Source organism: Electrophorus electricus, chromosome 5 (genome assembly GCF_013358815.1).
Source record: "Electrophorus electricus isolate fEleEle1 chromosome 5, fEleEle1.pri, whole genome shotgun sequence".
NCBI classification, from domain to species: domain Eukaryota; kingdom Metazoa; phylum Chordata; class Actinopteri; order Gymnotiformes; family Gymnotidae; genus Electrophorus; species Electrophorus electricus.
This window is the reverse complement of record NC_049539.1, coordinates 28,854,797-28,865,059: the sequence shown is the minus strand read 5'-3', so window position 1 is coordinate 28,865,059 and position 10,263 is coordinate 28,854,797. Positions and strand designations below refer to the sequence as shown.

At 40.3% G+C, this 10,263-nt stretch overlaps 1 pseudogene; it reads right to left on the bottom strand.

Annotated features, from left to right (window-relative positions):
* The window catches only part of LOC118241318, a 59,339-nt pseudogene extending 51,909 nt beyond the window's left edge, over positions 1 to 7,430 (bottom strand).
* Positions 7,431 to 10,263: the final 2,833 nt, after the last annotated feature.

Below are 10,263 nucleotides of genomic sequence, written 5' to 3'. Positions count from 1 at the left end.
CTAAAAATGGGTCTGATAACAGGTCTGATAACTGGTCTATTGACAGGTGTGATAACTGGTCTGTTGAATGTGTGTCTGTCTGTTCGATATGTGTGTGTTTTGCACGTGCCTGTCTGTTGTGTATGTGTGTGTGTGTTTTTGCACGTGTCTGTTGAATGTGTGTGTTTTGAGTGTGTCTGTTGTATTGTGTGTGTGTTTGGCACGTGTCTGTCTGTTGAATGTGTGTGTTTTGTGTGCCTGTCTTTTGTATTGTGTGTGTGTGTGTGTGTTTTGCACATGTCTGTCTGTTGTGTGTTTTGCACGTGCTTGTCTGTTGTATTCTCTGTGTGTTCTGCACGTGTCTGTTGGATTTGTGTGTGTGTTTTGCGCGTGCCTGTCTGTTGGATGTTTGTTTTGTGTGTCTGTCTGTTGTATTGTGTGTGTGTTTTGCACATGTCTGTCTGTATGTGCATGTTTTGCACATGTCTGTCTGGTGTGTGTGTGTGTGTGTGTGTGTGTTTTGCACATGCCTGTCTGGTATTTGTGTTTGCGCATGCCTGTCAGTTTGATGTGTGTGTGTTTTGCACGTGATTGTGTGTTGGATGTGTTTGTTTTGCGTTTTGCGTGTACCTGTTGGATGTGTGTGTTTTACACGTCTCTGTCTGTTGGATGTGTGTGTGTTTTGCGCGTGCCTGTCTGTTGTATTGTGTGTGTGTTTTGTGTATGGCTGTCTGTTGAATGTGCATGTTTTGTGTGTGTCTTTTGGATGTGTGTGTTTTGCACATGCCTGTCTGTTATGTGTGTGGGTGTGTGTTTGGCGCGTGTGTGTGTGTGTGTGTGTTTGTGTGTGTGCGTTTTGCATGTGCCTGCATGTTGTGTGTGTGTTTTGCACATGCCTGCTTGTTGTGTGTGTTTGTTGGATGTGTGTGTGCTTTGCACGTGCCTGTCTGTTGGGTGTGTGTGCGCCTGTCTGTTGAATTTGTGTGTGTTTTGCACGTGACTTTGTGTTGGATGTGTGTGTCTGTCTGTTGGATGTTTGTTTTGCACGTCTTTGTCTGTTGTATTCTGTGTGTGTTTTGCACATGCCTGTCTGTTGTGTGTTTGTGTGTTTTGCACGTGCCTGTCTATTGGATTTGTGTGTTTTGAATCTGTCTGTCTGTTGTATTGCGTGTTTGTTTTGTGTGTCTGTCTGTATGTTTGTGTTTGGCACGTGTCTGTCTGTTGGATGTGTGTGTTTTGCACGTGCCTGTGTGTGTGTGTGTGTGTGTGTGTGTGTATGTATGTATGTGTTTTGCGCGTGCCTGTCTGTTGTGTGTGTGTGTGTGTGTGTGTGTGTGTGTGTGTGTGTGTGTTTTTATGCGTGCCTGTCTGTTGTGTGTGTGTGTGTTTTGCGTGTGCCTGTCTGTTGGATGTGTGTGTGTTTTGTGTGCCTGTCTGTTGTATTGTGTGTGTGTGTGTGTTTTGCGAGTGTCTGTCTGTTGGATGTATGTGTTTTGTCTGTCTGTCTGTTGGATGTGTGTGTGTTTTGCGCATCCTTGTCTGTTGTATTGTGTGTGTGTTTTGTTTGTGTCTATCTGTTATATTGTGTGTGTGTGTTTTGTGTGTCTGTCTTGGATGTGTGTGTGTTTTGCACATACCTGTCTGTTAGGGCAAGGGTTAGGGTTAGTGTTAGGTTTAGGGTTAGGGTTAAGGTTAGAGTTAGGGTTAGGATTAGTTTTAGGGTTAAGGTTAGAGTTAGGGTTAGCGTAAGAGTTAGGGTTAGGGTTAGGGTTAAGGTTAGAATTAAGTTTAGGGTTAGGGTTAGAGTTAGGGTTAAGGTTAGGGTTAAGGTCAGAGTTAAGGTTAGGGTTAAGGTCAGAGTTAAGGTTAGGGTTAAGGTCAGAGTTAGGGTTTAGGGTTAGTGTTGGGGTTTAGGGTTAGTGTTAGGGTTAAGATTAGAGTTAGGGTTAGTGTTAAGATTAGAGTTAAGGTTAAGGTTAGGGTTTAGGGTATGGGTTAGGGTTTAGGGTTAGGGTTAAGGTTAGAGTTAAGGTTAAGGTTAGGGTTTAGGGTTTGGGTTAGGGTTAAGGTTAGGGGTTAGGGTTTAGGGTTAGTGATAGGGTTAGGGTTAGGGTTAAGATTAGAGTTAAGGTTAGGTTTAGGGTTAAGGTTAGAGTTAGGGTTAGGGTTTAGGGTTAAGGTTAGAGTTAAGGTTAGGGTTTAGGGTTAGAGTTTGGGTTAGTGTTAGGGTTAGGGTTAAGGTTAGTGTTAAAGTTAGGGTTAGGGTTATAGACAGTTCTCCTCACACACTCTGCAGCAAGTCATCACTTTGCTCAGATGCCTCCACTCAGATTCTATGGGAACGTTCTCTTTATAGAGCTCATCAACCTCATATTCAAAGTTTTTCTTGTCCTCTTGATCTTTATGGTGTTCCTCCAAAACTGCTCTGGTCTGTTTAATCTCATTTCTTCTAAGCTCCAGCACTGATTAGATCCTTTAACCTGGTGATGCAAGCTGTCAGTTGTTTGCAGTTTTTCAGGACAATTTCAGTCATCTTTAAGCTCACGGCTTTACTCTTATTCAGAAAAGCAAAGAAGACCTTCTTGCTTGAAGTGAACAGATCCCAAACATCTTTATATTCTTTAGATGTTTCTTCATTGTCCTCTTGATATTAATCATTTAAACATTCACAGTGAGAGTTGTCAGATAAAACCCTTCTCAGTCTCAGCATATCTGGCTTTGGATTCCATTATTGCTTTAATGGAGTTTATAGGCTTGTTGCAGGTATGGGTGATGAGCAAGATGATGTTCCTCTCCACGTCCTTACCAAACAAGGAGAGCACAGTATCAAAAACATACTGCTGTCTGTTCGTGAGTCAACTGGTGCTTGACGGAACCACCAGACACGCTGCATGAATGTCCTGAACTCCAGACGTACAGAGCTGCAGCTATTCTTAAATCATTGTCAGTGCTTTCTGTGTTTCTGTATCCAGGAGTATCAATGACGGTGAGAGAGAACAGACTCTAATCGATAAACGCATCATACACAGTGACTGCATTTCTCTGAGATTTCGCTTGGTTTCCTTTTGTCTCTATGATCTCACACAAAATTCTTTGACTACAGTGAGCATTCAGCATGTAGTTCACTATGGCATTGATGAGAGTGGACTTCCCTGATCCTGGTTCTCCAACCAGTAATATGGTTTTATGAGGTTTGCTTGGGTCTTGCTCTCCAAATGTATCTCTTCTCATTTTTTCAACAATTAATTTCCTGGTATTTAGGATACATCTTGAGATGGGTCCTTTTACGGATTCTTTTGTAATTCCTTGTAGTTGTTTTCCCAGTGAAGTCTCTTCCTGCCTACATAAAAACCACACATGCAAGTAAAATTAATTCCTGTGAGTTACTGAACATGCTATTGTTCTTGTTATGGTAATAATCATCTTTTCTTTCTGCTAGAGATGTCAGTGATTTCTGATGTAAAAGGTAAACAATTACAAAGGTTTTTATCTTTGAAACAGTTAAAATAAATGATCCTAACATTGATATTTAGTCATGGACATTTGCTGTCAGTTTCCTAGTCTACCTCCTTTAAAAGAGACAGTTGCATTTAAATCCAAATTCAGTAGAGTTCACCCAGTGAGTGGATATCAAGCACAAGCAAAACACTTGACTTCAAAGGCTGAATAATGGATAACTTAGACTTGCCTGTTTTGGGCAAACTCCACCCTGCACACTAAGGTCTAAGCACTCAAGACAATTCTATAGATGATTCTTTAGATGATTCCATAGACAGTTCTGGGGTCTGAGTAGCAATCTGCACAATTTTAGCATTATTTCATTACTTCACGTGATGAACTCGTCAGCTCTGATTACAACCCTGTGTGCTTTGAGATGTCTTCAGTTATTACTGAAATGGATTTTGGTGCATTTTTTTGCCTTCAAGAGAGAATTCAGAATGAATGATCAGTAATGTTGCCTTCAGTATGTTTGCACTTGTTATTTTTATTTGTGTGTTTTATTTGTCCATTTAAAGTGGGGTGAGAACTATGGTGGGGACAGTGTGACCAGCTGATGGCGTGGTACCAGCGAGCCAGAGAGGCCCCTCCCCAGCTCCTGTACGTGGATCGTGACCGCTGGTCCAGCGTGGGCAAGAGTAAGGCAGCGGCCTGTTCCACGAGTGGATCAGCTGGTCACAGGCTGGACGTGTGGCACTTCATGAGAGAGTTCGCGGCGGGTGTCACCACGGACAGTCACCAGCTGTAGGGCCTTTTCATTGGCCGCCTCTCCTTCTGTGTGTTCGAGCGGGAAGCGGAGGATGTGGCCCGTCTACAGGAGGCTTCTGGACCGTGAGAAGATGGAGGACAGAGGTGCCACCTCCGTACCTACTTGAAGGGTTGGTGAGGTGGAACGAGGACCGCGCGGCAGCGGCAGTGGAGGGAAGCGATCCTACTCAGGTCTGCTACAGCGGCCAGCTGCAGGCACTACGCCAACCAGCTGAGCCAGCAACTCCTTGGGCTCCTGGCTGAGGACTACACTAGTCCTGGAGCGTATACAGGTAACAGCCTCCCTCTCTCTCTGTCATATATTCACACACACACTTAGCAGTTTTCCCCTCTGTGATGTTCTTTGTATTCACTTGTCTTTACACGTACAGTATAACACTAGTCCTAATCATTTAAAAAATGGCCTTCAATGATAAATGCTTATGTGCTTCAGTCACAAAGTGTCACTGTGCTAAATCATGCCAGGGCTCTTCTGTTGTGTACTAAGTCTGTTCTACAGTACCTGATGTCTGTATGTTTCTGTCTTTTATTTCCAGGAGAGCCTGGGACCTACTGGTGTTCCAGGCTACCATCACGTAGTCAACCTGGCCAACAGGCTGGTGGAGCTGCGTCATGAATTGATGCTTTCTGCCTCTGTCCTTTTGTATCTTCACAGCTGCTTCCTTGGACAAGGCAGTGGTTCTGCTCAGTAGCCCAGCATCAGCCACCTTGTCGAGGCCATTTGCCTGGTGCTTTGTCGACTTCAGCTGGCTGGTCAGACCATCGCCGGTGTCAGGGTAAACATGTGGGCTGCCATCATGAGGGACTACGGTGTCATCAGGGACGTAGTCCTGGGCAGCCTTGGCCTCATGGCCCAGACCCATATTCAGCTTTTTGAGAATTAGTGGACACTGACCCAGTGGTGAGTTTACCGGATCGTATTGACACTGTGATACAGGCTAACAGGCTGTGCTGCATTTTGTAAGTAAGCCCCCATAGCATCCAACTCACAGGCACCCTGCCTTTGATTTGAACATCCAGCCGGATGCGTCTGGGCAGGCTTCTCGACGTGTCCGAGGCCAGCCTCCTCTTCCTCCCGGTGAGACCGTGACGAGCCCTGGTCCAGAAGACCAAGTGCCCTGTAGTGAATACAAGAAAGTCAGAGGCTGAGGCGACCGCCGCCACCACTGCTGATGGACAGGCCGTCCCTGCTAAGTGGCGAAAGCATGAGCACCATGCCTGCCAACAGTGTGGCCAGCCCAAGACCAAGGAGTTTGACCACAGCAGTGGGGAAGACCGTGGAGCAGTGGATGGAGGAGATGAAGAGAGGGGATGCTGGACAGGCTCAGTGATCTGCTGACCACCCCACTCACCTCATGGTATATAGTTTCATATTTATTCCTTTAAGTATTTGTTCTGTGTTGTGAATGAGCTCTGATTAATACTGTATTATACTTCACAAAGTGAACTAGCTGTTTAATACTATATTATACTTCACAAAGTGAATGAGCTGTTTAATACTATATTATACTTCACAAAGTGAATGAGTACTGTTTAATACTATATTATACTTCACAAAGTGAATGAGTACTGTTTAATACTATATTATACTTCACAAAGTGAATGAGTACTGTTCAATACTATATTATACTTCACAGTGTGAATGAGCACTGTTTAATACTATATTATACTTCATAATGTGAATGAGTACTGTTTAATACTATATTATACTTCAAAGTGAATGAGTACTGTTTAATACTGTATTATACTTCACAAAGTGAATGAGCTGTTTCTGTATTCTACTTCACAATGTGAATGAGTACTGTTTAATACTATATTATACTTCAAAGTGAATGAGTACTGTTTAATACTATATTATACTTCACAAAGTGAATGAGTACTCTTTAATACTATATTATACTTCACAAAGTGAATGAGTACTGTTAAACAAAACACTGAAATGGTTCCTTTACCGCATATAAACTCTCTTGACCGTGACCTTACCTCGGGTGCAAACATGGTTTCGTAAGTAGGGTTGTAGAGGAGCTCTTTGAGTGAGGGATCAATGTGTGTGCCCGTCTCAACATCTTCCTGCAATACAGCAACACGAAGACATTGTAAATTAACAATCTAGATGGCCAACGAACGCTGGTTATTTAAGAAGTCAGGAAATAACGAAGCTAGGCAACATTAATGAAGGATAGTATTAAGATAGCCACCTAGCTAGCTACTTTGCAAGCTATTTACACATTGTGTTACTTCATGATATTCTTAGTTACGCTAGCGTTGTTGTCTTTTAGGCGGCACACCACACTTCATGTCACTGTGTATGAGTCCTATATAAAGGTTTTAAACATAACAACACGAGGAAACTCGCGTCAAATAAAATTTATCTAGGTAGCGTTAACTAGCTGAGCAAGTTATTTAGCTAGGTTAGCTAACTAGCTAATCGAGCTACCGTTAGCGAGTAAGCTAGTTAGCGTTAGCTACCCAGACATGCTAGCCGACATGTACCATACCTTGACGGCGACCTCAGGTGCTGAATTAAGAACAGATAAACTCGTCTTTCTTCCAGATTTTAAAGGCTGAAGATGTGAGACTGCGTCTGGGTCTACTTTCTCGGGACTTGTATTGGGCTGATTCATTTTCTGATTCTGAATCACTCCCCCACTATCGGCATCTTGAATGTTGTTGGTGTTCGTCACGAACATTAATATCATTCATTAATGTTGCCTAGCTTCGTTATTTCCTGACTTTTGATTTTGAACTTTGAAGAATACAACAGCTTTGATTAAATGATTGAATATGATTTATTAATTCAAAGGAATTCTGTTTTCACTTTTAGAACCACTTTGAGATCTTATTTTTTTCAGTTTCAGACTTTTGGTCTTTATTTGATCAACAGACACTTTACAGTGTGAGGTTTCTCACTTCATGGTAGCTCTGAGTGCAGCATAACATCTGCTTGTGATGGTGTCCACTCCACCAGAACAACCTGCTGTCACCAGCGCTGCTTAGAGAAGGACTTCAAATTATTTAACTAAAGAATCTGTAAATGGTTGAAATGATCAGACTACTCAAAAAAAGAAGAATACAGCAGCTGCCATCCAGTATAACATTTATATAACATAAAAATAAGATTCTACATCTTTAACTGACAGCTAATGCTCCAATCACTGAGGAATGAGTACCAGGGTGAGCCACATCTATTTGTTGATCAGACTTTAGTGGAAAGCCAAACTTCTGTACAGTCTCCAAGAAGAAAACATAAAGGAACTCACTTACTCTAGTTAGTACACTGAGAGCACATTATCAGACTATATTCACTATAACATTACATAATGAACTAACCTATAACTCACTTACTCTAGTTAGTACACTGAGAGCACATTATCAGACTATATTCACCATTACATTACATAATGAACTAACCTATAACTCACTTACTCTAGTTAGTACACTGAGAGCACATTATCAGACTATATTCACCATTACATTACATAATGAACTAACCTATAACTCACTTACTCTAGTTAGTACACTGAGAGCACATTATCAGACTATATTCAATATTACATTGTTACATAATGAACTAACCTATAACTCACTTACTCTAGTTAATACACTGAGAGCACATTATCAGACTATATTCAATATTACATTGTTACATAATGAACTAACCTATAACTCACTTACTCTAGTTAGTACACTGAGAGCACATTATCAGACTATATTCAATATTACATTGTTACATAATGAACTAACCTATAACTCACTTACTCTAGTTAGTACACTAAGAATACATTATCAGACTATATTCAATATTACATTGTTACATAATGAACTAACCTATAACTCACTTACTCTAGTTAGTACACTGAGAGCACATTATCAGACTATGTTCAATATTACAGTATGTTACATAATGAACTAACCTATAACTCACTTACTCTAGTTAATACACTGAGAGCACATTATCAGACTATATTCAATATTACATTATGTTACATAATGAACTAACCTATAACTCACTTACTCTAGTTAGTACAGTGAGAGCACATTATCAGACTATATTCAATATTACATTGTTACATAATGAACTAACCTATAACTCACTTACTCTAGTACACTGAAAGCACATTATCAGACTATATTCAATATTACATTGTTACATAATGAACTAACCTATAACTCACTTACTCTAGTTAGTACACTGAGAGCACATTATCAGACTATATTCAATATTACATTGTTACATAATGAACTAACCTATAACTAACTTAGTATAGTTAGTACACTGAGAGCACAATATCAGACTATATTCAATATTACATTACATTACATAATGAACTAACCTATAACTTTGCCATCAAGGTTCACTTTCATCACATTAACCCTAAGACATCACAGCACATCAGCTGCATATATTTAGCTAATAAATAATAAATCAATTACATTTACTACTGTTGTGTCTACACTTACTAAAAGACGCACACAGCTCTTTACACAACACAGACTAACTGGAAATTCAGGCTATGCCCTCTTAACTTCTCCAGTACTGAACGTTGTTCTTCAACCTGAATTGCGCTGAGCAGAACTGTGTCCGTCACCACATCATCAGTCTTTCATAGCAGCTCATGGCATTGCAAGTAAGTGAGAGTTGGAGAATGTGTGTGTGGGTAGATGATGCTGAATCTCTTTCTCCTTTTCTCCTAAAGCTAAAACACGCCTGTGGTGAACCTCTTATTAGTTTGACCTGTAGAACGGTGACATTGTTTACTGGGGTATTATTCAGTAAGTATGAGTAAGTATTATTCAGTAAGTATTATTGTGTAAGTACGAATGAACTCTTCATTACTGGTGTCCCAGATCATGTAAAAACTCCACTATCAGATGGTGCTGTTCCTTTCAGCTCAACAACAGAGATGAGATATCTTTCAATTCATATGACCCTGCTTTATATTAAGAGTGCATTTTGAACAGTTATTGAAAAAACAAGTGAGCTGTCTGCTGCTTCCATATACACCAATAGGTTCATTTATTAAATCTTTCACTTCTACTGACTGCAGGTGTAATGATAACGAGCATTAATTTCCATCAAGTCATACTAAGATCACTCCATACACTACATAATTAGTCCCACTTGGCAATCTTATGAATTATGAATTTGTATCAAACTGCACTTAGACAAACCGTCAAGTCTAACCAGCTGTTAAACCTGCAAATTACATTGCAAAAAAGACAAACAAAATAAGAAATTTGACAAAAAGGTTACCTTAACAGGCATCAATATCACTACTAACAGCTATAGATAAATACTATAGCAGTCAATGTCCATCTTAATATGAAAGATTAATCTTACTTTTAGAAACTAACCTATGGAAAGAGAAACACAATTCTCTTAATATAAGCATAATAAGAACATATAACTATAAGCATAATATCAACATAGGGCTGAGGCATTGCTTTGTTTACCCAGATACAAATACGTTTTAACTAGTTAATATGTTGTATGCATGCTATCATGTACCTACATAGTTGCAATAAAATCTATCACGTCACTAGCTGGTTTAAGGAACAAAACTCCTCTCGAATTTAATGCTGTTAAAATGTTAAATGCAGTGTTTCTCGTTGCAAAACAAAATGAATCAACATTTTTATGACAAAACAACTCACTTAAATACCTCAGACGTTTGCTGCCACTCACAGGCCTAAATTTAGCTGCTAAACGGCCAGTTGTCAGCTGACTAATTAGCTCGCCTACCAAGCTCTTGGCAAACGATACGCAAGCAGACACCTACACCCCCCCTTGACACCCACAGTTTTAGATTTCATTAGGCATTGTTAGTTAGCCAGCTAGCTAATTTAACCAAATAAGACTGTAGCTGAATAAAGCAAGCCCCGGACCAAACATACACACATTTATCAGGCTAACTAGGTAACATAGCTAGCTAATACAGTTAGCTAGGAGTTTTCTGTCATGTTCAAAACGTTAAATAACTATCTAGCTAGCTAATAAACATGACAGAATTACACCAC